Here is a 25,682-nt window from a genome sequence, read left to right as displayed (position 1 = left end):
ATTCAATTTTATATTTTTTTCGTTATTTTTGTAGACTGTCAAAAGCGTTGTAATACGAAGAGGGCGTAGCGCGGATGGTAAAGCGCTCGCTTAGCATGCGAGAGGAACCGGGATCGATACCCGGCGCTTCCACGCGTCTTTTTTCAAACTTCTTCCAAGATTATATTTATATTTCTTCCTTTTTTTTTTGAAAACTTTCAAAAGCTCTTGTCTACGAAGGGGGCGTAGCTCAGATGGGAGAGCGCTCGCTTAGCATGCGAGAGGTACCGGGATCGATACCCGGCGCTTCCACGTGTCTTATTTTAAACTGCTTCCAAGATTTAACTTTATATTTTGTTCCGTTATTTTTGTAGACTTTCAAAAGCTCTTTTCTACGAAGGGGGCGTAGCTCAGACGGTATAGCGCTCGCTTAGCATGCGAGAGGTACCGTGATCGATGCCCGGAGCTTCCACGTGTCTTATTTTAAGCTGCTTCCAAGATTTAAATTTATATTTTGTTCCGTTATTTTTGTAGACTGTCAAAAGCGTTGTAATACGAAGGGGGCGTAGCGGGGATGGTAAAGCGCTCGCTTAGCATGCGAGAGGTACCGGGATCGATATCCGGCGCTTCCACGCGTCTTTTTTCAAACTTCTTCCAAGATTATATTTATATTTTGTTCCGTTATTTTTGTAGACTTTCAAAAGCTCTTTTCTACGAATGGGGTGTAGCTCAGATGGTAGAGCGTTTACTTAGCATGCGAGAGGCGCCGGGATCGATACCCGGCGCTTCCACGTATCTTTTTTTTAAAACATTTTCAAGAAGTAAAGGATGAATTCTAAACTCAAAAATCGTTTAAAGAAATTTTTATTTTTTATTCCGTTAATTTTTAGGACTTTCAAAAGCGCTGTAATACGCAGAGGGCGAAACTCAGATGGTAGAGCGCTCGCTTAGCATGCGAGAGGTACCGGGATCGATACCAGGCGTTTCCACTGGCCAGTTTGTAAAATTCTTCCAAGCTTGAATTTATATTTTCTTCCTTTATTTTTGTAGACTTTCAAAAGCGGTGGTCTACGAAGGAGGCGTAGCTCAGATGGTAGAGCGCTCGCTTAGCATGCGAGAGGTAACGGTATCGATACCCGGTGCTTCCACGTGTCTTTTTTCAAACTTCTTCCAAGATTATATTTACATTTTGTTCCGTTATTTTTGTAGACTTTCAAAAGCCCTTTTATACGAATGGGGCGTAGCTCAGATGGTAGAGCGCTCGCTTAGCATGCGAGAGGTACCGGGATCGATTCCCGGCGCTTCCACGTGTCTCATTTTAAACTGCTTCCAAGATTTAAATTTATTTTTTGTTCCGTTATTTTTTTTAGACTTTCAAAAGCTGTGCATACGAAGGGGGCGTAGATCGGATGGAAGAACGCTCACACAGCATGCGAGAGGTACTGGGATCGATACCAGGCGCTTCCACTGGTCTTTTTTTTAAATTCTTCCAAAATTAAATTTATATTTTCATCCTTTATTTTTGTAGACTTTCAAAAACGCGGGACGACGAAGGGGGCGTAGCTCAGATAGTAGAGCGCTCGCTTAGCATGCGAGTGGTACCAGGATCGATACCTGGCGCTTTCACGTGTCTTTTTTTAAACTTCTTCCAAGTTTAAATTTATATTTTCTTCCGTTATTTTTGTAGACGTTCAAAAGCTCTGGCCTATGAAGGCGGCGTAGCTCAGGTGGTAGAGCGCTCGCTTAGCATGCGAGAGGTACCAGGATCGATACCTGGCGCTTCCACGTGTCTTTTTTTAAACTTCTTCCAAGTTTAAATTTATATTTTTTTCCCTTATTTTTGTCGACTTTCAAAAGCTCTGGTCTACGAAGGAGGCGTAGCTCAGATGCTAGAGCGCTCGCTTAGCATGCGAGAGGTACCGGTATCGATACCCGGCGCTTACACGTGTCTTTTTTTACACTGCTTCCAATATTTAAATTTATATTTTGTTCCGTTATTTTTGCAGACTGTCAAAAGCGTTGTAATACGAAGGGGGCGTAGCGCGGATGGTAAAGCGCTCGCTTAGCATGCGAGAGGTACCGGGATCGATATCCGGCGCTTCCACGCGTCTTTTTTCAAATTATACAAATATAATATTTTATACTGTATAATTAAGCTTTACCATCCCCGCTATGCCCCCTTCGTATTACAACGCTTTTGACAGTCTACAAAAATAACGGAACAAAATATAAATTTAAATATTGGAAGCAGATTAAAAAAAGACACGTGGAAGCGCCGGGTATCGATACCGGTACCTCTCGCATGCTAAGCGAGCGCTATACCATCTGAGCTACGCCCCCTTCGTAGAAAAGAGCTTTTGAAAGTCTACAAAAATAACGGAACAAAATATAAAGTTAAATCTTGGAAGCAGTTTAAAATAAGACACGTGGAAGCGCCGGGTATCGATCCCGGTACCTCTCGCATGCTAAGCGAGCGCTCTCCCATCTGAGCTACCCCCCCCCCCTTCGTAGACAAGAGCTTTTGAAAGTCTTCAAAAAAAAGGAAGAAAATATAAATATAATCTTGGAAGAAGTTTGAAAAAAGACACGTGGAAGCGCCGGGTATCGATCCCGGTTCCTCTCGCATGCTAAGCGAGCGCTTTACCATCCGCGCTACGCCCCCTTCGTATTACAACGCTTTTGACAGTCTACAAAAATAACGGAACAAAATATAAATTTAAATATTGGAAGCAGTTTAAAAAAAGACATGTGGAAGTGCCGGGTATCGATACCGGTACCTCTCGCATGCTACGCGAGCGCTCTACCACCTGAGCTACGCCCCCTACGTAGAAAAGAGTTTTTGAAATTCTACAAAAATAATGGAACAAAATATCAAGTTAAATCTTGGAAGCAGTTTAAAATTAGACACGTGGAAGCGCCGGGTATCGATCCAGGTACCTCTCGCATGCTAAGCGAGCGCTCTACCATCTGAGCTACGCCCCCTTCGTAGACCAGAGCTTTTGAAAGTCTACAAAAATAACGGAAGAAAATATAAATATAATCTTGGAAGAAGTTTTAAAAAAGACGCGTGGAAGCGCTGGGTATCGATCCCGGTACCTCACGCATGCTAAACGAGCGCTCTACCATCTGAGCCATGCCCCATTCGTAGTACAATGCTTTTGAAAGTCTACAAAAATAACGGAACAAAATATAAAGTTAAATCCTGGAAGCAGTTTAAAATAAGACACGTGGAAGCGCCGGGTATCGACCCCGGTACCTCCCGCATGCTAAGCGCGCGCTCTACCATCTGAGCTACGCCCGCTTCGTAGACCAGAACTTTTGAAAGTCTACAAAAATAACGGAAGAAAATATAAATATAATCTTAAAAGAAGTTTAAAAAAAGACGCGTGGAAGCGCTGGGTATCGATCCCGGTACCTCTCGCATGCTAAACAAGCGCTCTACCAACTGAGCTACGCCCCTTTCGTAGATTAGAGCTTTTGAAAGTCTGCAAAAATAACGGAACAAAATATAAATTTAAATATTGGAAGCAGTGTAAAAAAAGACACGTGGAAGCGCCGGGTATCGATACCGGTACCTCTCGCATGCTAAGCGAGCGCTCTAGCATCTGAGCTACGCCTCGTTCGTAGACCAGAGCTTTTGAAAGTCGACAAAAATAAGGGAAAAAAATATAAATTTAAACTTGGAAGAAGTTTAAAAAAAGACACGTGGAAGCGCCAGGTATCGACCCTGGTACCTCTCGCATGCTAAGCGAGCGCTCTACCACCTGAGCTACGCCGCCTTCATAGTCCAGAGCTTTTGAACGTCTACAAAAATAACGGAACAAAATATAGAGGTACATTTTGGAAGAAGTTTAGAGTAAGACACGTGGAAGCGCCGGGTTTCAATCCCGGTACCTCTAGCATGCTAAGCGAGCGCTCTACCAACTGAGCTACGCCCCTTTCGTAGATTAGAGCTTTTGAAAGTCTTCAAAAATAACGGAAGAAAATATAGATATAATCTTGGAAGAAGTTTGAAAAAAGACGCGTGGAAGCGCCGGGTATCAATCCCGGTACCTCTCGCATGATAAGCGAGCGCTCTACCATCTGAGCTACGCCCCCTTCATAGAAAAGAGCTTTTGAAAGTCTACTAAAATAACGGAACAAAATATTAAGTTAAATCTTGGAAGCAGTTTAAAATAAGACGCGTGGAAGCGCCGGGTATCGATCCCGGTACCTCTCGAAAGCTTAGCGAGCGCTCTACCATCTGAGCTACGCTCCCTTCGTAGACCAGAGCTTTTGAAAGTCTACAAAAATAACGGAAGAAAATATAAATATAATCTTGGAATAAGTTTTAAAAAAGACATGTGGAAGCGCTGGGTATCGGTCCCGGTACCTCACTCATGCTAAACGAGCGCTCTACCATCTGAGCCACGCCCCATTCGTGTTACAATGCTTTTGAAAGTCTACAAAAATAACGGAACAAAATATAAAGTTAAATCTTGGAAGCAGTTTAAAATAAGACACGTGAAAGCGCCGGGTATCGATCCCGGTACCTCTCGCATGCTAAGCGAGCGCTCTACCATCTGAGCAACGCCCCCTTCGTAGACCAGAGCTTTTGAAAGTCTTCAAAAATAACGGAAGAAAATAAAAATATAATCTTAGAAGAAATTTGAAAAAAGACGCCTGGAAGCGCCGGATATCGATCCCGGTACCTCTCGCATGCTAAGCGAGCGCTTTACCATCCGCGCTACGCCCCCTTCGGATTACAACGCTTTTGACTGTCTGCAAAAATAACGGAACAAAATATAAATTTAAATATTGGAAGCAGTGTAAAAAAAGACACGTGGAAGCGCCGGGTATCGATACCGGTACCTCTCGCATGCTAAGCGAGCGCTCTAGCATCTGAGCTACGCCTCGTTCGTAGACCAGAGCTTTTGAAAGTCGACAAAAATAAGGGAAAAAAATATAAATTTAAACTTGGAAGAAGTTTAAAAAAAGACACGTGGAAGCGCCAGGTATCGACCCTGGTACCTCTCGCATGCTAAGCGAGCGCTCTACCACCTGAGCTACGCCGCCTTCATAGTCCAGAGCTTTTAAACGTCTACAAAAATAACGGAAGAAAATATAAATTTAAACTTGGAAGAAGTTTAAAAAAAGACACGTGGAAGCGCCAGGTATCGATCCTGGTACCTCTCGCATGCTAAGCGAGCGCTCTACTTTCTGAGCTACGCCCCCTTCGTAGTCCCGCGTTTTTGAAAGTCTACAAAAATAAAGGATGAAAATATAAATTTAATCTTGGAACAATTTAAAAAAAAGACCAGTGGAAGCGCCTGGTATCGATCCCAGTACCTCTCGCATGCTGTGTGAGCGTTCTTCCATCCGATCTACGCCCCCTTCGTATGCACAGCTTTTGAAAGTCTAAAAAAAATAACGGAACAAAAAATAAATTTAAATCTTGGAAGCAGTTTAAAATGAGACACGTGGAAGCGCCGGGAATCGATCCCGGTACCTCTCGCATGCTAAGCGAGCGCTCTACCACCTGAGCTACGCCGCCTTCATAGGCCAGAGCTTTTGAACGTCTACAAAAATAACGGAAGAAAATATAAATTTAAACTTGGAAGAAGTTTAAAAAAAGACACGTGGAAGCGCCAGGTATCGATCCTATTACCTCTCGCATGCTAAGCGAGCGCTCTACTATCTGAGCTACGCCCCCTTCGTCGTCCCGCGTTTTTGAAAGTCTACAAAAATAAAGGATGAAAATATAAATTTAATTTTGGAAGAATTTAAAAAAAAAGACCAGTGGAAGCGCCTGGTATCGATCCCAGTACCTCTCGCATGCTGTGTGAGCGTTCTTCCATCCGATCTACGCCCCCTTCGTATGCACAGCTTTAGAAAGTCTAAAAAAAATAACGGAACAAAAAATAAATTTAAATCTTGGAAGCAGTTTAAAATGAGACACGTGGAAGCGCCGGGAATCGATCCCGGTACCTCTCGCATTCTAAGCGAGCGCTCTAAAATCTGAGTTTCGCCCTCTGCGTATTACAGCGCTTTTGAAAGTCCTAAAAATTAACGGAATAAAAAATAAAAATTTCTTTAAACGATTTTTGAGTTTAGAATTCATCCTTTACTTCTAGAAAACGTTTAAAAAAAAGATACGTGGAAGCGCCGGGTATCGATCCCGGTACCTCTCGCATGCTAACCGAGCGCTCTACCTTCTGAGCTACGCCCCATTCGTATAAAAGGGCTTTTGAAAGTCTACAAAAATAACGCAACAAAATGTAAATATAATCTTGGAAGAAGTTTGAAAAAAGACGCGTGGAAGCGCCGGATATCGATCCCGGTACCTCTCGCATGCTAAGCGAGCGCTCTACCATCTGAGCTACGCCCCCTTCGTAGTCCAGCGGTATTGAAAGTCTACAAAAATAAAGGAAGAAAATATAAATTTAATGTTGGAAGAATTTTAAAAAACGACTAGTGGAAGCGCCTGGTATCGATCCCGGTACCTCTCGCATGCTAAGCGAGCGCTCTACCGTCTGAATTTCGCCCTCTGCGTATTACAGCGCTTTTGAAAGTCCAAAAAATTAACAGAATAAAAAATAAAAAATTTCTTTAAACGATTTTTGAGTTTAGAATTCATCCTTTACTTCCAGAAAACGTTTAAAAAAAAAAGATACGTGGAAGCGCCGGGTATCGATCCCGGTACCTCTCGCACGCTAAGCGAGCGCTCTACCATCTGAGCTACACCCCATTCGTAGAAAAGAGCTTTTGAAAGTCTGCAAAAATAACGGAACAAAATATAAATATAATCTTAGAAGAAGTTTGAAAAAAGACGCGTGGAAGCGCCGGATATCGATCCCGGTACCTCTCGCATGCTAAGCGAGCGCTTTACCATCCCCGCTACGCCCCCTTCGTATTACAACACTTTTGACAGTCTACAAAAATAACGGAACAAAATAGGAATTTAAATCTTGGAAGCAGTTTTAAATAAGACACGTGGAAGCTCCGGGCATCGATCCCGGTACCTCTCGCATGCTAAGCGAGCGCTATACCATCTGAGCTACGCCCCCTTCGTAGAAAAGAGCTTTTGAAAATCTACAAAAATAACGGAACAAAATATAAAGTTAAATCTTGGAAGCAGTTTAAAATAAGACACGTGGAAGCGCCGGGTATCGATCCCGGTACCTCTCGCATGCTAAGCGAGCGCTCTCCCATCTGAGCTACGCCCCCTTCGTAGACAAGAGCTTTTGAAAGTCTTCAAAAAAAAGGAAGAAAATATAAACATAATCTTGGAAGAAGTTTGAAAAAAGACACGTGGAAGCACCGGGTATCGATACCGTTACCTCTCGCATGCTAAGCGAGCGCTCTACCATCTGAGCTACGCCTCCTTCGTAGACCAGCGCTTTTGAAAGTCTACAAAAATAAAGGAAGAAAATATAAATTCAAGCTTGGAAGAATTTTACAAACTGGCCAGTGGAAACGCCTGGTATCGATCCCGGTACCTCTCGCATGCTAAGCGAGCGCTCTACCATCTGAGTTTCGCCCTCTGCGTATTACAGCGCTTTTGAAAGTCCTAAAAATTAACGGAATAAAAAATAAAAATTTCTTTAAACGATTTTTGAGTTTAGAATTCATCCTTTACTTCTTGAAAATGTTTTAAAAAAAAGATACGTGGAAGCGCCGGGTATCGATCCCGGCGCCTCTCGCATGCTAAGTAAACGCTCTACCATCTGAGCTACACCCCATTCGTAGAAAAGAGCTTTTGAAAGTCTACAAAAATAACGGAACAAAATATAAATATAATCTTGGAAGAAGTTTGAAAAAAGACGCGTGGAAGCGCCGGATATCGATCCCGGTACCTCTCGCATGCTAAGCGAGCGCTCTACCATCTGAGCTACGCCCCCTTCGTAGTCCAGCGGTATTGAAAGTCTACAAAAATAAAGGAAGAAAATATAAATTTAATGTTGGAAGAATTTTAAAAAACGACTAGTGGAAGCGCCTGGTATCGATCCCGGTACCTCTCGCATGCTAAGCGAGCGCTCTACCGTCTGAATTTCGCCCTCTGCGTATTACAGCGCTTTTGAAAGTCCAAAAAATTAACAGAATAAAAAATAAAAAATTTCTTTAAACGATTTTTGAGTTTAGAATTCATCCTTTACTTCCAGAAAACGTTTAAAAAAAAAAGATACGTGGAAGCGCCGGGTATCGATCCCGCTACCTCTCGCACGCTAAGCGAGCGCTCTACCATCTGAGCTACACCCCATTCGTAGAAAAGAGCTTTTGAAAGTCTGCAAAAATAACGGAACAAAATATAAATATAATCTTAGAAGAAGTTTGAAAAAAGACGCGTGGAAGCGCCGGATATCGATCCCGGTACCTCTCGCATGCTAAGCGAGCGCTTTACCATCCCCGCTACGCCCCCTTCGTATTACAACACTTTTGACAGTCTACAAAAATAACGGAACAAAATAGGAATTTAAATCTTGGAAGCAGTTTTAAATAAGACACGTGGAAGCTCCGGGCATCGATCCCGGTACCTCTCGCATGCTAAGCGAGCGCTATACCATCTGAGCTACGCCCCCTTCGTAGAAAAGAGCTTTTGAAAATCTACAAAAATAACGGAACAAAATATAAAGTTAAATCTTGGAAGCAGTTTAAAATAAGACACGTGGAAGCGCCGGGTATCGATCCCGATACCTCTCGCATGCTAAGCGAGCGCTCTCCCATCTGAGCTACGCCCCCTTCGTAGACAAGAGCTTTTGAAAGTCTTCAAAAAAAAGGAAGAAAATATAAACATAATCTTGGAAGAAGTTTGAAAAAAGACACGTGGAAGCGCCGGGTATCGATCCCGGTTCCTCTCGCATGTTAAGCGAGCGCTTTACCATCCGCGCTACGCCCCCTTCGTATTACAACGCTTTTGACAGTCTACAAAAATAACGGAACAAAATATAAATTTAAATATTGGAAGCAGTTTAAAAAAAGACACGTGGAAGCGCCGGGTATCGATACCGGTACCTCTCGCATGCTACGCGAGCGCTCTACCACCTGAGCTACGCCTCTTTCGTAGTCCAGCGCTTTTTAAAGTCTACAAAAATAAAGGAAGAAAATAAAAATTTAATCTTGGAAGAATTTTAAAAAAAGGCCAATGGAAACGCCTGGTATCGATCCCAATACCTCTCGCATGCTAAGCGAGCGCTCTACCATCTGAGTTTCGCCCTCTGCGTATTGCAGCGCTTTTGAAAGTCCAAAAAATTAACAGAATAAAACATAAAAATTTCTTTAAACTATTTTTGAGTTTAGAATTCATCCTTTACTTCTTGAAAACGTTTTAAAGAAAACGTTCATGGAAGCGCCGGGTATCGATCCCGGTACCTCTCGCATGCTAAGCGAGCGCTCTACCATCTGAGCTACGCCCCCTACGTTGAAATGAGTTTTTGAAAGTATACAAAAATAATGGAACAAAATATCAAGTTAAATCTTGGAAGCAGTTTAAATAAGACACGTAGAAGCGCCGGGTATCGATCCAGGTACCTCTCGCATGCTAAGCGAGCGCTCTACCATCTGAGCTACGCCCCCTTCGTAGTCCAGCGGTATTGAAAGTCTACAAAAATAAAAGAAGAAAATATAGATTTAATCTTGGAAGAATTTTAAAAAAAGACCAGTGGAAGCGCCTGGTATCGATCCCGGTACCTCTCGCATGCTAAGCGAGCGCTCTAGCATCTGAGCTACACCCCATTCGTAGAAAAGAGCTTTTGAAAGTCTACAAAAATAACGGAACAAAATATAAATATAATCTTGGAAGAAGTTTGAAAAAAGACGCGTGGAAGCGCCGGATATCGATCCCGGTACCTCTCGCATGCTAAGCGAGCGCTCTACCATCTGAGCTACGCCCCCTTCGCAGTCCAGCGCTTTTGAAAGTCTACAAAAATAAAGGAAGAAAATATAAATTTAATCTTGGAAGAATTTTAAAAAAAGTCCAGTGGAAGCGCCTGGTATCGATCCCGGTACCTCTCGCATGCTAAGCGAGCGCTCTACCATCAAAGTTTCGCCCTCTGCGTATTACAGCGCTTTTAAAAGTCCAAGAAATTAACAGAATAAAAAATAAAAATTTCTTTAAACGATTCTTGAGTTTAGAATTCATTATTTTCTTCTAGAAAACATTTCAAAAAAAGATACGTGGAAGCGCCGGGTATCGATCCCGGTACCTCTCGCATGCTAAGCGAGCGCTCTACCATCTGAGCTACGCCCCCTTCGTAGACCAGAGCTTTTGAAAGTCTACAAAAATAACGGAAGAAAATATAAATTTAAACTTGGAAGAAGTTTAAAAAAAGACACGTGGAAGCGCCAGGTATCGATCCTGGTACCTCTCGCATGCTAAGCGAGCGCTGTACCATCTGAGCTACGCCCCCTTCGTAGTCCCGCGTTTTTGAAAGTCTACAAAAATAAAGGATGAAAATATAAATTTAATCTTGGAAGAATTTAAAAAAAAGACCAGTGGAAGCGCCTGGTATCGATCCCAGTACCTCTCGCATGCTGTGTGAGCGTTCTTCCATCCGATCTACGTCCCCTTCGTATGCACAGCTTTTGAAAGTCTAAAAAAAATAACGGAACAAAAAATAAATTTAAATCTTGGAAGCAGTTTAAAATGAGAAACGTGGAAGCGCCGGGAATCGATCCCGGTACCTCTCGCATTCTAAGCGAGCGCTCTACAATCTGAGTTTCGCTCTCTGCGTATTACAGTGCTTTTGGAAGTCCAAAAAATTAACAGAATAAAAAATAAAAATTTCTTGAAACGATTTTTGAGTTTAGAATTCATCTTTACTTCTTGAAAACGTTTTAAAAAAAGATACGTGGAAGTGCCGGGTGTTGACCCCGGTACCTCTCGCATGCTAACCGAGCGCTCTACTATCTGAGCTACGCCCCCTTCGTATTACAGCGCTTTTGAAAGTCTGAAAAAGTAACAGAAGAAGAAATAAAATAAATTTCTTGAAACGATTTTTGAGTTTAGAATTGCATCCTTTACTTCTTGAAAATGTTTTATAAAAAGGATACGTGGAAGAGCTGAGACGAAGCCTTGTTATTACAGTTGTTTTGAAAGTCTAAAAAAAAATAGGAAAACAAAATTTAAGTGTGATTCTTAGAAACAATTTTGTAAAAAAAACGCAGGGAAGCGCCGGGTATCGATCCTGGTACCTTTCGCATGCAAAGCGAGTGCTCTACCATCTGAGATACGCGCCCTTCGTATTCCCGCGTTTTCGAAAATCTACAAAAATAACGGAAACAAATACAAATTTTAATCTTGGAAGTTGTTTAAAATGAGACACGTGGAAGCGCCGGGTATCGTTCCCGGTACCTCTCGCATGCTAAGCGAGCGCTCTACCATCTGAGCTACGCCCCCTTCGTAGACCAGAGCTTTTGAAAGTCTACAAAAATAACGGAAAAAAATATAAATTTAAACTTGGAAGAAGTTAAAAAAAAGACACGAGGAAGCGACGGGTATCGATCCTGGTACCTCTCACATGCTAAGCGAGCGCTCTACCATCTGAGCTAAGCCCCTTTCGTAGACCAGAGCTTTTGAACGTCTACAAAAATAACGGAAGAAAATATAAATTTAAACTTGGAAGAAGTTTAAAAAAAGACACGGGGAAGCGATAGGTATCGATCCTGGTACCTCTCGCATGCTAAGCGAGCACTCTACCATCTGAGCTGGGCCCCCTTCGTAGTCCAGAGCTTTTGAACGTCTACAAAAATAACGGAAGAAAATATAAATTTAAACTTGGAAGAAGTTTAAAAAAAGACCCGTGGAAGCGCCAGGTATCGATCCTGGTACCTCTCGCATGCTAAACGAGCGCTCTACCATCTGAGCTACGCCCCCTTCGTAGTCCAGCGTTTTTGAAAGTCTACAAAAATAAAGGATGAAAATATAAATTTAATCGTGGAAGAATTTTAAAAAAAGACTAGTGGAAGCGCCGGGTATCGATCCCGGTACCTCTCGCATGCTAAGCGAGCGCTCTACCATCTGAGTTTCGCCCTCTGCGTTTTGCAGCGCTTTTGACAGTCCAAAAAATTAACAGAATAAAAAATAAAAATTTCTTGAAACGATTTTTGAGTTTAGAATTTATCCTTTACTTCTTGAAAACGTTTTAAAAAAAAGATACGTGGAAGCGCCGGGCATCGATCCCGATGCCTCTCGCATGCTAAGCGAGCACTCTACCATCTGAACTACTCCCCCTTCATATTACAGCGCTTTTGAAAATCTACAAAAATAACTGAAGAAAATATAAATTTAATCTTGGAAGAAGTTTAAAAAAAGACACGTGGAAGCGCCGGGTATCGATTACAGTACCTCTCGTATGCTAAGCAAGCGCTCTACCATCTGAGCTACGCCCCCTTCGTATTACAGCACTTTTGAAAGTCTACAAAAAAAACGGAACAAAATATAAATTTAAATCTTAGGAAGAACATTTAAAAACACACGTGGGAACACCGGGTATCGATCCCGGTACCTCTCGCATTCAAAGCGAGCGCTCTACCATCTGATCTACGCCCCCTTCGTATATGCAGCTTTTGAAAAATAAAAAAATAACGGAAAAAAATATAAATTTAAATCTTGGAAGCAGGTTAAAATAAGACACGTGGAAGCTCCGGGTATCGATCCCGGTACCTCTCGCTTGCTAAGCGAGCGCTGTCCCATCTGATTTACGCCCCCTTCGTATTACAACGCTTTTTAAAGTCTACAAAAATAAAGGAACAAAATATAAATTTAATCTTGGAAGAAGTTTAAAAATCGACAGGTGGAAGAACCGGGTATCGATCCTGTTTCCTCTTGCATGACAAGCGAGCGCTCTACCATCTGAGCTACGCCCACTTCGTATATACAGCTTTTGAAAGTCTAAAAAAAATATCGGAACAAAATATAAATTTAAATCTTGGAAGCTGTTTAAAATAAGACACGTGGAAGCGCCGGGTATCGATCCCGATACCTCTCGCATGCTGAGCGAGTGCTCTACCATCTGAACTACGCCCCTTTCGTACTCCCGCGCTTTTGAAAGTCTACAAAAATAACGGAAACGAATGTAAATTTAAGTCTCGGAAGCAGTTTAAAGTAAGGTACGTAGAAGCGTCGGTTATCGTTCCCGGTACCTCTCGCATGCTGAGCGAGCGCTCTACCATCTGAGCTATGTCCCCTGCGTGTTACAGCGATTTTGAATGTCTAAAAAAGTAATAGAATAAAAAAAAAACATCTCCTTGAAACGATTTTTGAGTTCAGAATTTCATCCTTTAATTCTTGGAAATAGTTTTAAAATAAGACATGAGGAAGCGCCGGGTATCGATTACAGTACCTCTCGCATGCTAAGCGAGCGCGCTACCATCTGAGCTACGCCCCCTCCGTATTACACCGCTTTTGAAAGTCTACAAAAATAACGGAACAAAATATAAATTTAAATTTCGGGAAGAAGTTTTAAAAACACACGTGGAAACGCCGGGTATCGATCGCGGTACCTCTCGCATGCTAAGATAGCTCTCTACCATCTGAGCTACGCCCACTTCGTAGTACACCGCTTTTGAAAATCTACAAAAATAACGGAACAAAATATAAATTTAAATCTTTTAAGAAGTTTAAATATAGGTGGAAGCACCGGGTATCGATCCTGTTACCTCTTGCATGCCAAACGAGCGCTCTACTATCTGAGCTACGCCCCCTGCGTAATCCAGCGCTTTTGAAAGTCTACAAAAATAACGGAACAAAATGTAAATTTAACATTGGAAGAAGTTTAAAATTAGACAGGTGGCAGCGCCGGGTATCGATCCCGGGCCCTCTCGCATGCTAAGCGAGCGCTCTACCATCTGAGCTGCGCCCGCTTCGTATTCCACAGCTTTTGAAAGTGTAAAAATGTAACATAATAAAAAAAAAACTCCTTGAAACGATTTTTGAGTTCAGAATAGCATCTTTTAATTCTTGGAAAGAGTTTAAAAAAAAAAAAGATACGATGAAGCCCCGGTTTTCGATCTCGGTACCTCTCACATGCTAAGCGAGTGTTCTACCATGTGAGCTCCACCCCTTTTGTGTTACAGTGCTTTTGAAAGTCTAAAAAAATAAGAAATCAAAATGTAAGTGTGATTCTTGGAATTAATTTTGTAAAAAAAAACACATGGAAGCGCCGGGTATCGATCCCGGTACCTCACGCATGCTAAGCGATTGCTCTACCACCCGAGCTACGTCACTTTCTTAATGCGGCGCTTTTTAAAGTCTAAAAAAGTAACAGAATAAAAAATAAAATCAACATTTTGAAACGATTTTTGAGTTTAGGATTGCATCCTATAATTCTTGGAAAGAGTTTAAAAATAAAGTTACGTTGGAGCGCCGGGTATCGATCCCGGCACCTCTCGCACGCTACGCGAGCGCTCTGCCATCTGAGCTACGCCCCCTTCGTGTTATACAGCTTCGAAAGTCTACAAAAATAACGGAACAAAATATAAATTAAAATTTTCGAAATATTTAAAAGAAAAAAATAAAACGTGGACGCGCCGGGTATCGATCCCGGTATCTCTCGCATTCTGAGCGCGCGCTCTACCATCTGAGCTACGCCCTCTTCGTATTCCAGTGCTTTTGAAAGTCTACAAAAATAACGGAAGAAAATATAAATTTAACTCTTGGAAGCAGTTTAAAAAAAGACACGTGTAAGAGCCGGGTATCGATTCCGGTACCTCACGCATGCTAAGCGAGCGCTCTACCAACTGAGCTACGCACCCTTCGGTGTAGAGCACTTTTGAAAGTGTAAAAAAGTAACAATAAAAAATCGACTCCTTGAAACGATTTTTGAATTCAGAATTGCATCCTTTAATTCTTGGAAATAGTTTTAAAAAAAAGATACGTGGAAGCGCCGGGTATCGACCCGGTACCTCTCGCATGCTAAGTCAGCGCTCTATCATCTGAGCTACACCCCCTCCCTTCTAAAGCCTTTTTGAAAGTTCCACGAAAATAACAGATTAAAAAATAAAATTAACTCCTAGAAACGATTTTTAGTTTCAAATTGGTCCGTATGTGTTTCGAGATAACCTAATAGGAAACACATATTTAGAATTTATTGAACGTCATTTGCCTGACCTTCTTGATGCTATTCCTGTTCAGGAGAGGGCAGAAATCATTTTCCAACACGATGGAGCCCCTTCACATTCTTCAAATGCCGTTCGGGAATTTCTAATTGAACAGTATCCTCAATGGATTGGTCGTACGGGCCCCATCCCTTGGCCCTCTAGATCCCCAGACCTGACGCCAGTGGACTTCTTTGTTTGGGGATTCTTAAAACAAGAAGTTTACAAAACAGAAGTAGCAAGTTTGCAAGAACTGAGTGACCGGCTTGATGAAGCAGTAAGGAAACTAAGGAATGAAATTTCTCTAAGAGCAACGGTTGTTTCCATTCGCAAAATGTTAAGAGCGTGTATCAGGTGTGGCGGCGACCAATTTCAGCAGCTATTGTAAATGTTGAAGGTTTATTAAATGTACTAATTAATGTTGGTGTAACATTTTTTGTTATTTATTTTCCCTTTGTGAAAAGCATGGGAAAGTAATGCTTCTTTTATTTCTACGAATCGTTATCTCATGTGTTTTTTCTCTAAATTAAATGTTAAAACTATTATTTTTATATAAAAATATCATTTTCTTAAACAATGAAAGCAACATACTATCGTGAAACAGAAAATTCAAAACAGAAAAGTGCGACTCTTTGCTGGTTTTCCTTTTTTAACGAATGCAGATTTTTACACTGTTTCAAACAAAAGCCTGAATTTCAGCTGAACTTGAAGCCCAGTATGGTTTGTTGTTGTATCATCTGAAAGCTAATAAAATGTTTTTGGTAGATTTGCATTATTGTAACTCTTACGGATGTTTTTGAAAATGTCGATTAAAAACGTTGGCAGCATTTTAATTCTGAATGTGTCCAATGTATCAAAGCTTGTAGCTCTCGGTAAAATTTGACTATCTTAAAGCGAAAGGTATCATTTTGTAGAATTTAGTCTGCTCTTTTCAAATATGTACTTATTTTCCTTATAGGTCTTACAGGAATTTCAGAAATCGGTCGTTTTCTCAGAATCTTGTTTTTTTACTCATTTTCCTTAAATTTACCAAAACTCGGTTACGGTTAAGGATTGGACACGATAATGGGTGGTTCTATGCTCCGCTTGAGCTCTTCTATCACCCCCTTTCGTATGGCAGATTCGATCGAACTTACTCTGTATACAATAAAAAGGTAAGTTTTTTTTTTTTAGAATTCAAAAAAACTCTCACTTCCGAAACTCTTTGTTTTTACAAAATCTTGAGGGTTTCTTGTGGTTTTTAACTTTAGTTTTAGTGCATATAAATTAGTTTTACAAAAATAGTACGGTTATTTTGTTCTAAAAGTTAATTCTTATCGATCCCAAGAATTATTTAGACATATTCTATAAACGTACACAGGGGCGGATGGGTCAGCATGAGCCGGCAATGGCATTTACCGGCCAGCTGGACCCTAAAGACTTGCTCCTTGAAGAGAAGACGCACCCCCTCCCCCATTTTTTTTTCAGAGGTAAAGGCGAGAGCGGATACACCTTCTAGTTTTAGGAGGGAGTCACGACTAGAATTTAAGGACTCAAATTAGAAGAAGAGCGTTCACGAATGTAGAGAAAAAGAATTAAAAAAAAAAACTGCATAGTAAAAAGTGTAATATTCGTGCAGATAATGGGAGATTCCGGGGGCACTCCCCCGGAAAATTTTTGAAATCATAGCTTTAAAAACGTAATGTTGGATTATTTCTACATGATCATGGACGATGTTTGCGGGAGGAGGTGTTTGAAGAACTCCCCCAAAACGTTTTCGAAATCAGAGCTTTAAAAGTATATGTAAGCTATGTTTGGAAACGCTTGGAGGAGGGAAAAGGTTCACGAATTCTTTCCGCGAAATATTTCTCAATCGAAGTTCCCAAAGCGCCAAAAATCATATTTTGTTTTGTACTGTTTTTGTTCGGTACCATTCTTCAAGTGAAAAATTCAACGCGGCCCAAACAGAGGCGGCCCACCGGGCATACCTCCTTTAAGTACTGAATTTCTGAAAATAAGTTGAGGATCTGAATCTGAAGGTATTATTTTATGTAAAATATGTTAGATATTTTTGGTAGGTTTTTGAAAGCATGTCTGGATAGCCTAATTGTTGTATGGTATTTTTGTGTTGTTTATGTTCGGGATGTTCCGTTTACACATTTTTACTTTTCATACATCGAAATTTGAGTAACTAAGCTGTTTTTTTTTTTTTTTTGGTTGAAATAGCTGTTGATTTTTGGGAGGCTTTCCGTTTTAAACATCGCGATTTGAATCGCTTTGCTCTTTTTTGCAGAGTAAGAGAAAAGTTTTTGTTCGATGAAATGCATGTTGGAAAATAGCTTTTATTTCTATTGATACATATTTCATTGGTGTGTTGTTATAGTAATTTGCTAATTTAAGCATTTTTAATACCTTCTAGTAATTTCTCTTTGTGGGTCATTCCGACGAAAATGGTATATTTCACGTCCGACAATTTTGGATTTTTTACAGAAAATTTAATAGTTAATATGAATTAACCATATTTTTTTCTTCATTCTTCATGCAATTTTGTGTCATGAGGTATTTTTTGTTTTTAGTATTTTGATTTAGGTTTTTTTTTTTTTAATTATGTTAGTCAAAAAGGCAAAATATTGATGTCCCAGTTTCAAGACAGAGACAGTTAAAAAGTGATTTAAGTAATTGCTTAGATGCAATAACAAAAAAAATTTCCGATTATATTGCAACACCTTTATTGTGACAACTTAAACAATAAATTTTTTTTAGAAAAAAAATTTTTTAATGAAAATGCAGGGAATTTACAATTGTCCCTACAGTTTACAATTTTTGAAATGTCCACTCTGTAACAGTCATTAAAGAATAAAAAAATATTTTTACAAAAAAACTAGCAATATTTTTGAGATGACCAGATGATAAAAACTCCATATTTAGCTAACCTTAGTGAATTCAACAGTCAACAAGCAAGGTAAGATTCATTCTTTGTCTCTGATAGAAAATTTAAGTAACAAAATGTCCACTATGTTACATTAATTTTACCAATTAAAATTTTTTAAAAAATCTAAATTACATATATAGTAGTAATTTTAGAGTTACTCTTTGCTTTTGTATTACTATTTTAACAGTTACTTTATGTTTAGATTTAGAAGGAAAAAATATTTAACTACTTATTTGTCCACTCTGTTACATGTTTACTCTGTTACACTTCTTGTGTAACAGAGTGGACAATATTTATGGAAATAGTAAACAAGTCCCATACGCTATTGATGTTTTTCAAAAAGCTTAGCTTAACAAATTTATAGAAAGATTGAATTAAATAAAAATTTTTAAAAAATGAAACATTGTCTATCTATTTTCTCTGCTTAAACATAGAGATTACTTCTATCTTCAATAATAGTGTGCACTCTGTTACAGAAATATTTTAACTGATTTGATTGTAATTTTTTTTTAAATATTTAATTTAAAGGTTAATTTGCATAGAACTGCACAATTACTAACTAGAATAATCCAACTTCAATCTTTTTTCAAGTTTCTTTCATATAATAATGTAACTTTTGCAAATGATTTTTTTTTTAATTTTGTATTTTTGAGTAAGATAATTAGCAATAAAACTTAAATGTGCCTTTTACAATGACATTTTAAGCATTTGTATGAAAGATATGTTCCATTTGTTTATATTAAACAAAAAAAATAAGAAAATAATTGAAATTTTTGAATTTGTTATTGTTTTTAAATGTGTAACAGAGTGGACAAAATCTTTCATTTCTGATGAAAGAACTGAGAAAATTGGATATTAATACCAAGTTGAGCTAATTAATTTTTATAATTCAGATAAATTAAACCCTTTTGCCATTATTTGACATTAATTTTGGTTGGATTAGATGACTTTGAAAAAAAAAAGTTTTGAAAACTGAAATGTACCATGTTCACCGGAATGACCCTTCTATACATTAACTTTCTAGTTTCTGGTATTTTTGTAGCGTATATTCGCGATGTTTTTTGTTGTAGTTTTATGTTGTTTTTATATATCTTCTGAAATGCTTTGATCATGTTTTTTTATCTGAATTTTTCCCGTTGGCGCTAAAAAAGCGTCTCTAAGAACGATGTATGACATATGCCGTCATACATCGTCGTCGTTTTTTTTTTTTTTTTTTTTTTTGTTTTTGTTTTTTGTTTTTTTTTTTTTTTTTTTCCAAATTTCCTCGAAGACGATTTTTTTTTTTTTTTTGAGCAATCACGATTGCTAATTGTTTTCACTTGACCGTCCTTGATGTTGTGGCTCCTTTTTCAGCTTGGTCCAGGGGCCTCTGCAGCATCACCGTCCACAGGTCGCTGCAGGAGCGCCTCGTCTGATCCTGACCACTGTCCCCCGGAATCCGTTGGCGTACATGTCCTACACATGCGCGCGCCTTTACACAAGACACACTGACACACGTACACGGTGACACACCCACACCCGCCTTTAGACACATACACTCACACCTTTGAGCACGAAGATCAATGCACACACCCAAGCCTGGTCTACACATGTACGCACGCACGCCTACAGACACACACACAAGCCTAGCCTACACATGCACGCATTCACACCTACACACACACACACAACAATACATACGTAACCATTCAGGAGGAGTGGCAGGCTTGAGGGGACAGAATCCGTTTCTAGAAACAATAACTCCAGTGAGTAGGGTCCTGCCGAAACTCGTGATTGCGAAAAACATAATTTGAATTCAAAATTTCAGAATTCAAATTAGGGTTTTTTTTCTTTCTTTTTTAAGAAAAAGAAATGTCTTTTGATTACACAGGCAAATTTATTTCTTCTGTGTCAACAAATTATTTTTCTTTTAATATTGGTTTCGGCCATTTTTCGCGAACTTCTAACTATACTTTTAATGCCTACTGTTCAAAAATTGAGTTATCATTGCCATACGTTATACGTTATAAAGCATTGTCATAACGTTATTGAGGTACGAACTCTGAGGGAAAAAAATGCACTGCAAACCTTTTTTCACTGTAATTGAGCATTTATGCTGTTTTATTTATTTATTTATTTAATTATTGTTTTTACAAAGGTTTACTTTTTCTCAAAATGTTTGAGGGTACTCAAAAAAAAAACTAATCATTTTTTTGTGTCTTTTTAAAAACGGAAATTAACATTATCGTTCAACCATTATGGTGATGGAGAAAATTTGTTTATCAAAAACACATTCGTTTATCAGCTACACTTGTAAATGAGAAACTGTTATTAATAATACAATCTGTATTAGCAAGAATTTGTGATCATATTTCTTAGTAATCTTTCTCAATCTAACCTTCTTAGATTTGAAATTTATTCGGGAAACCCGTGCGTTTTCTCCGAGTGATTTTAGTGAGGATATTTTGATTGAAAAAAGTTAGAAACATAATTATGTCAGTAGCCCCTTCAAAGCTATCATGTTTACATATCTATTGAAATGTTTCTAACATGTTTTTTATCTGTATATTTATTTAAACTGAAGATTGCCACGGATTTGCGGATTCTGCATTGTGTGTGTGTGTGTGTGTTTTTTTTTTTTTTCGCTTAGAATAATGATTGAAACGTATTTTTTGACAGCCTTGGGTAATCTTTAAATGCGCAGGTTCTTGGATATCCTCATTTCTATTATAGCCAATTCACTGATCGAGTAACGCTGACGTCATCAACAATGAAACTCGCGCCATATCCTGCGTAACGGCATTATTTCGTTGTTGAAACCCCAAAAATTCAGTAAGTTATTTGTAATTCGAAAATGTTTTCTGGCAATGTTTGACATGCAGGGAAATGTTTTATTTTGACAAGGCTGAACTGGACTCGGTAACTTAACTGTTTTACTGGTAAAACTGTCAACTTAGGAGTATGAAGAAACGAAAAAGGGGTCAACAATGAACGCTATCTACTGGAGTTTAGGGTTAATCCACTAAAGTTAGGGTTAAAATTTCAAATCAAAATATCACCAAACAGGCAATTGCTTCGTTCAAACGACGAAGCAATTTTCACCCGTCATAATTTGGCGGGCGATTTTGTAGTTCCAAAATAATATCTTTAGAAATTTTACAGAAAAAAAAGTAAAAATTTTCAATTTTAATTCATGTCTACACTAGTCGACCCGTGCGGAACTCCGCACTGTACTTCGAATCGTTTCATAAGGCATTTCGCTCTTTAAAAATTTCAAAGAAACAATATTATGAAGAAAAACCGAAAAAAGTTAACGGAAAAAAGTAAGCGCACAAGAGAAGGCATGTAATTTGAAGACATCAGTAACAAAACCTCGTTAAATACAACGTTGTGATAATTTGATCATCGCTCCCCTTTTTGTTGTATGTATTTTCAATGCAAATGTAAATATCATTAAAAGTGTGGCTGAGTGACTCGTAAAAAATCAGTAATTTTGCATGTGAAAAAACAGGTTGTGGCAAATACAGCCCTGCCCATGTGAGCATCTGACGGAAAAAAAAGAAATATTTAAGAGATATTTAGTGGCACGGACTCGAACTGGCGCCATTCTGATTAACAGTACGACGCTCCAACAAACCTAGCAACTGTGTCTTCCTTTTCGAATGCTATTCATTGAAGTAATGCGTAATAAAACACAGTAAAAAAAGTTTTTCGTCGAAAAAAATATAATAAGATCATGCGTTTATGTTTTGTCATTAGCCAGCATGATACGATTTCAAATTATTCGTAAAACATTTAACTTGATTAAAGAATGAGGAAGATCTCACGTAACGATTGTAACAAACATTCTAGAGAAGTAATAAATTCGGTGGAAAAAATAAGTGCTTTAATTTTTGAATATTCAACAATTTCCCATATCAGGTCTCTTTAACCTGTACGGCTTAAAAGCCCGAACTTGTTTTTCTTTTAATCGAACACTTAAAATTCAAAACCAAAACCAGTTGAACTGAATCCGTTTTTTAAGTGTAATTTTTCGAACGTAGACAAAATGTTTTTTTTTTTTTTCAGCCGAAAGCAGAGGAGTAGAAAATTATTTCATACTAATGAAGTTGATAATAATTTTAATGTTTTATATCGTATTCGAATAAATAATTAGAGATTTGCTGGTTGAAACTCGTAGTTTTAATTTGGCGTAGTGTTTTTTCATTTGTACAAAAGTTCGAACACTGCTATTAGAAAAATCTACATAATCAGCATACAATGAAAATGTTTTTCTGCACAAAAAGGATTCCCTTGAGTTATATCTAATACTTTTTTTTTTAATGCTTACATTATGATCAGTGGTCTGGACGGAGTCAAAGTTTTAAAAAAAAAAAGGGAAGAACACCCTTCGATTAGCAGTTAACTTATCTGAATGATAACTGTAGCCTGCATAAAGGAGTCGAAACACCAAATGACACTCACACTGCATTTATTTTATTGCGTGTGTTATCTGTTGTATGTTATGAGTACATGTAATGCGTAATATTACTGTAAATTTGCTATTATGTCGGACAGCCCGAACAGGCCCGAAGTTCAGACAGTTTATCGCCAAATGCTCTACCGAAAAAAAAAAACCCACAGGAAATTTAAAATTTTTTTTCTTGCCGAGAAGTGTTTTTTTTTTTTTTTTGAAAATTTTTACAATTTGTTATCTCAGGCTGTTTGAACCGTTATGACTTAGATGACAGCACGTGATCATCATTTAACAGCACGGTTAAAATACAAAATAATTTGAACTAAGTTCTTTTTTAAGCGCAGCTTTTCAAATGTAGTAAAAATGTGATACGCTATTTGTTTTTTTGCAAAAAGAAGAAAAATATATATATTACCCTTTAAATTGAGGTATTATTTTTTTTATTTGTACAAAGAGTCAAAAACTCATTAGAAGAATCTATATTTCAACATACGAATTATTATATTTTACTGAACAAAAAACAATTCCAATATAATCTGAAATCTTAAACCTGATACTTATATTTTCGCTTACCTTATGCTTTAATTTTCTTCCCGGAGCCAAAGCTTTAAAAAAAAAAACCCTTACAATTGGGTATCAATTTCGCTCCGTGTTGCATCAAGTTTTCACAACAGCTAGGAGCGTATCTACCTCACGTATTCCCTCATATTTGTTATTCATGTAATGCGCGGTATTTTTCTAATTTTTTGATGCAGATTGTCCGGACGTGGGCCCGAACACGCATTCTCCTGGTTACCAGTCGAACGCTCTGCCGATCAAGCTATTCAGCTCTGTCGGTAGCAGTGCAAGTTAAAGTTATAAATTTAACCGAAAACCTCATTCTGGATCTTTAAAACAGGGTTTTTTGCCCGAAAAAAAAACAATTTTTAGACCGTGGGTCTATTTTTCGTCAGTAGCCTGCACGATAAGCTTTAAAATAAGGTGTAAATCAAAGAAATCGATCAAGAATTGAGGAAACTCTCGCGTAGAAACCAAAAACAGGGTACAGAAATAATATATAAGGATTTTTTTTTTCTATTTTAAACACTAAGGGGTTTTTTTTTTTTTTTTTTTTAACTTCTTTAAACTTTTAAAGGAAACTGAAGATCTCTTTTTCAGAAAAATTGGGAGTAGGGAGTCCAATCATTTCTTTCTACGGCCAGGATCTGGGAATTTTGCTCCTGCTGTGTTCTCTATCGCTTCGACTTTGCATAGACACATATTTGGTAATAATGTTATAAAAATCGTGAAAGCAGTTTATTTTGAAAAAAAGTTGGACATTTCTTTACCGGGCCTTTCTTTGCCCTGGAAGGACAAACCGGCCCTTTTGGCACTTTGCCCGAAAACCCTTATGACCACGACCAGTCTACTCCTAATAACATTATATTCTGAATGGGGAAGAAATTGAGATCGTATGGTTTCATCCTTCAACGTCTCTAATGAAATTGCTCATCTTTGCACCATTTATGAATAAGAATACGTTTTAGAAAAGTGAGAAATTGGGATCGTATGGCTTCACTTTTCAACATTTGGAATGAGATTGGTCATCTTTTCACCAGTTTTGAATAAGAATACATTCTAGATAAATGAGAAATTGGGATCGTATGGCTTCACTTTTTAACACCTAGAATGACATTGGTGATCTTTGCACCAGTTTTGTATAAGAATGCACTCTGGATAAGTGAGAAATTGGAATCGTGTAGCTTCACATTCCAACATTTAGGGAAAAAAATGGCTATCTCTGCATAATTTTTGAATGAGAGTACATTTTAGTTGAGTGAGAAATTGGGATCGTATGGCTTCACCTTTCAACATCTGGAATGAGATTGGTCATCTTTTCACCAGTTTTGAATAAGAATACATTCTAGATAAATGAGAAATTGGGATCGTATGGCTTCACTTTTCAACACCTAGAATGACATTGGTGATCTTTGCACCAGTTTTGTATAAGAATGCATTCTGGATAAGTGAGAAATTGGAATCGTGTAGCTTCACATTCCAACATTTAGAAAAAAAATTAGCTATCTCTGCATAATTTTTGAATGAGAGTACATTTTAGTTGAGTGAGAATTTGGGATCGTTTGGCTTCACCTTTCAACACCTGGAATGAGATTGGTCATCTTTGCACCAGTTTTGAATAAGAATGCATTCTAGATAAATGAGAAATTGGGATCGTATGGCTTCACTTTTCAACACCTAGAATGACATTGGTGATCTCTGCACCAGTTTTGTATAAGAATGCATTCTGGATAAGTGAGAAATTTTAATCGTGTAGCTTCACATTCCAACATTTAGAAAAAAAAATTGACTATCTCTGCATAATTTTTGAATGAGAGTACATTTTAGTTGAGTGAGAAATTAGGATCGTATGGCTTCACCTTTCAACACCTGGAATGAGATTGGTCATCTTTTCACCAGTTTTGAATAAGAATACATTTTAGACAAGTGATAAATTGTGATCGAAGGGCGTCGCATTTTACACCTTTAATGAAATTGGTGTAATCTATACACCAGTCATGAAACATTCATCAATGTTTAAATGAAGTTTTATATTACATTTCCAATATGTTTACCAATTTTTTTTCCTCCTTAAGCATAATATGCAATAAATTACGAAATACTAATGTCTATAAATAATTACATCACTTTATGTTTAAAAAAACCTGTTAATGTTTAAACAGTGAGAGAACCGAAGAATAACTTTTTAATAATAACTTAACGCAGTAAAAGTTAACGGCAGAGCATTCCCACTGAAATGGTGCAAGAAGATCAGGCAGGTGTTCCGTTTTACTCTTTTAAAAATCGGCAGTTCAAAGTCAATGTGTAAAAATTGTTTTTCTAATTTTCTTATGTATGTACATAGTTTTATTCAGTAACTTAATAGTCTGGAAAACAAAGTTAACCTGATACAAAAAAAAAAGGAACTCTGTTAAAACAAATTTCTTAAAACTGAGACAAAATCGCTTATTTTTGAGAACATCATTTACTCAAAATGGCTCCGAGAGACATTGGCATAAAACTGAAAAGTAAGAGTTCTTACTTTTGAAATATACCCTCTTCTCAAAGACGATTTATCATGTTCTCATTTTTGAAATATTACTCTACTCAGAAATAAACACAAACGGTATCATTTCTGAGAATAGGGCTGTTTCAAAAATGAGAACATGTCGAATTGGTTTGAGAATACGAATGTCTCAAAAATAAGCACATGTTGTACTATTCGTGAGTCTGGCCTGTAATTCTTTC

At 38.2% G+C, this 25,682-nt stretch overlaps 15 non-coding genes across 15 annotated transcripts; 2 read left to right on the top strand and 13 right to left on the bottom strand.

Annotated features, from left to right (window-relative positions):
- Positions 1–218: 218 nt before the first annotated feature.
- On the top strand, positions 219–291 carry Trnaa-agc (transfer RNA alanine (anticodon AGC)). The gene has a single exon. It is a non-coding gene; the product is annotated as a tRNA-Ala (tRNA).
- Positions 292–1,691: 1,400 nt separating this feature from the next.
- Positions 1,692–1,764, top strand: Trnaa-agc (transfer RNA alanine (anticodon AGC)). The gene has a single exon. It is a non-coding gene; the product is annotated as a tRNA-Ala (tRNA).
- A 642-nt stretch (positions 1,765–2,406) lies between these two features.
- Trnaa-agc (transfer RNA alanine (anticodon AGC)) lies at positions 2,407–2,479 on the bottom strand. The gene has a single exon. It is a non-coding gene; the product is annotated as a tRNA-Ala (tRNA).
- A 409-nt stretch (positions 2,480–2,888) lies between these two features.
- On the bottom strand, positions 2,889–2,961 carry Trnaa-agc (transfer RNA alanine (anticodon AGC)). The gene has a single exon. It is a non-coding gene; the product is annotated as a tRNA-Ala (tRNA).
- A 1,043-nt stretch (positions 2,962–4,004) lies between these two features.
- Positions 4,005–4,077, bottom strand: Trnad-auc (transfer RNA aspartic acid (anticodon AUC)). Its single transcript has one exon. It is a non-coding gene; the product is annotated as a tRNA-Asp (tRNA).
- A 406-nt stretch (positions 4,078–4,483) lies between these two features.
- On the bottom strand, positions 4,484–4,556 carry Trnaa-agc (transfer RNA alanine (anticodon AGC)). The gene has a single exon. It is a non-coding gene; the product is annotated as a tRNA-Ala (tRNA).
- Positions 4,557–5,439: 883 nt separating this feature from the next.
- On the bottom strand, positions 5,440–5,512 carry Trnaa-agc (transfer RNA alanine (anticodon AGC)). The gene has a single exon. It is a non-coding gene; the product is annotated as a tRNA-Ala (tRNA).
- Positions 5,513–6,274: 762 nt separating this feature from the next.
- Positions 6,275–6,347, bottom strand: Trnaa-agc (transfer RNA alanine (anticodon AGC)). The gene has a single exon. It is a non-coding gene; the product is annotated as a tRNA-Ala (tRNA).
- A 765-nt stretch (positions 6,348–7,112) lies between these two features.
- Positions 7,113–7,185, bottom strand: Trnaa-agc (transfer RNA alanine (anticodon AGC)). The gene has a single exon. It is a non-coding gene; the product is annotated as a tRNA-Ala (tRNA).
- A 601-nt stretch (positions 7,186–7,786) lies between these two features.
- On the bottom strand, positions 7,787–7,859 carry Trnaa-agc (transfer RNA alanine (anticodon AGC)). Its single transcript has one exon. It is a non-coding gene; the product is annotated as a tRNA-Ala (tRNA).
- Positions 7,860–9,299: 1,440 nt separating this feature from the next.
- Positions 9,300–9,372, bottom strand: Trnaa-agc (transfer RNA alanine (anticodon AGC)). Its single transcript has one exon. It is a non-coding gene; the product is annotated as a tRNA-Ala (tRNA).
- A 404-nt stretch (positions 9,373–9,776) lies between these two features.
- On the bottom strand, positions 9,777–9,849 carry Trnaa-agc (transfer RNA alanine (anticodon AGC)). The gene has a single exon. It is a non-coding gene; the product is annotated as a tRNA-Ala (tRNA).
- Positions 9,850–10,132: 283 nt separating this feature from the next.
- Trnaa-agc (transfer RNA alanine (anticodon AGC)) lies at positions 10,133–10,205 on the bottom strand. Its single transcript has one exon. It is a non-coding gene; the product is annotated as a tRNA-Ala (tRNA).
- An 86-nt stretch (positions 10,206–10,291) lies between these two features.
- Trnaa-agc (transfer RNA alanine (anticodon AGC)) lies at positions 10,292–10,364 on the bottom strand. Its single transcript has one exon. It is a non-coding gene; the product is annotated as a tRNA-Ala (tRNA).
- Positions 10,365–11,757: 1,393 nt separating this feature from the next.
- Positions 11,758–11,830, bottom strand: Trnaa-agc (transfer RNA alanine (anticodon AGC)). Its single transcript has one exon. It is a non-coding gene; the product is annotated as a tRNA-Ala (tRNA).
- Between the last annotated feature and the right edge of the window lie 13,852 nt (positions 11,831–25,682).

Source organism: Uloborus diversus, chromosome 6, assembly GCF_026930045.1.
Source record: "Uloborus diversus isolate 005 chromosome 6, Udiv.v.3.1, whole genome shotgun sequence".
Taxonomy (NCBI): Eukaryota; Metazoa; Arthropoda; class Arachnida; order Araneae; family Uloboridae; genus Uloborus; species Uloborus diversus.
The sequence above is the reverse complement of the archived record's forward strand: the minus strand, read 5'-3'. Positions and strand labels throughout refer to the sequence as shown.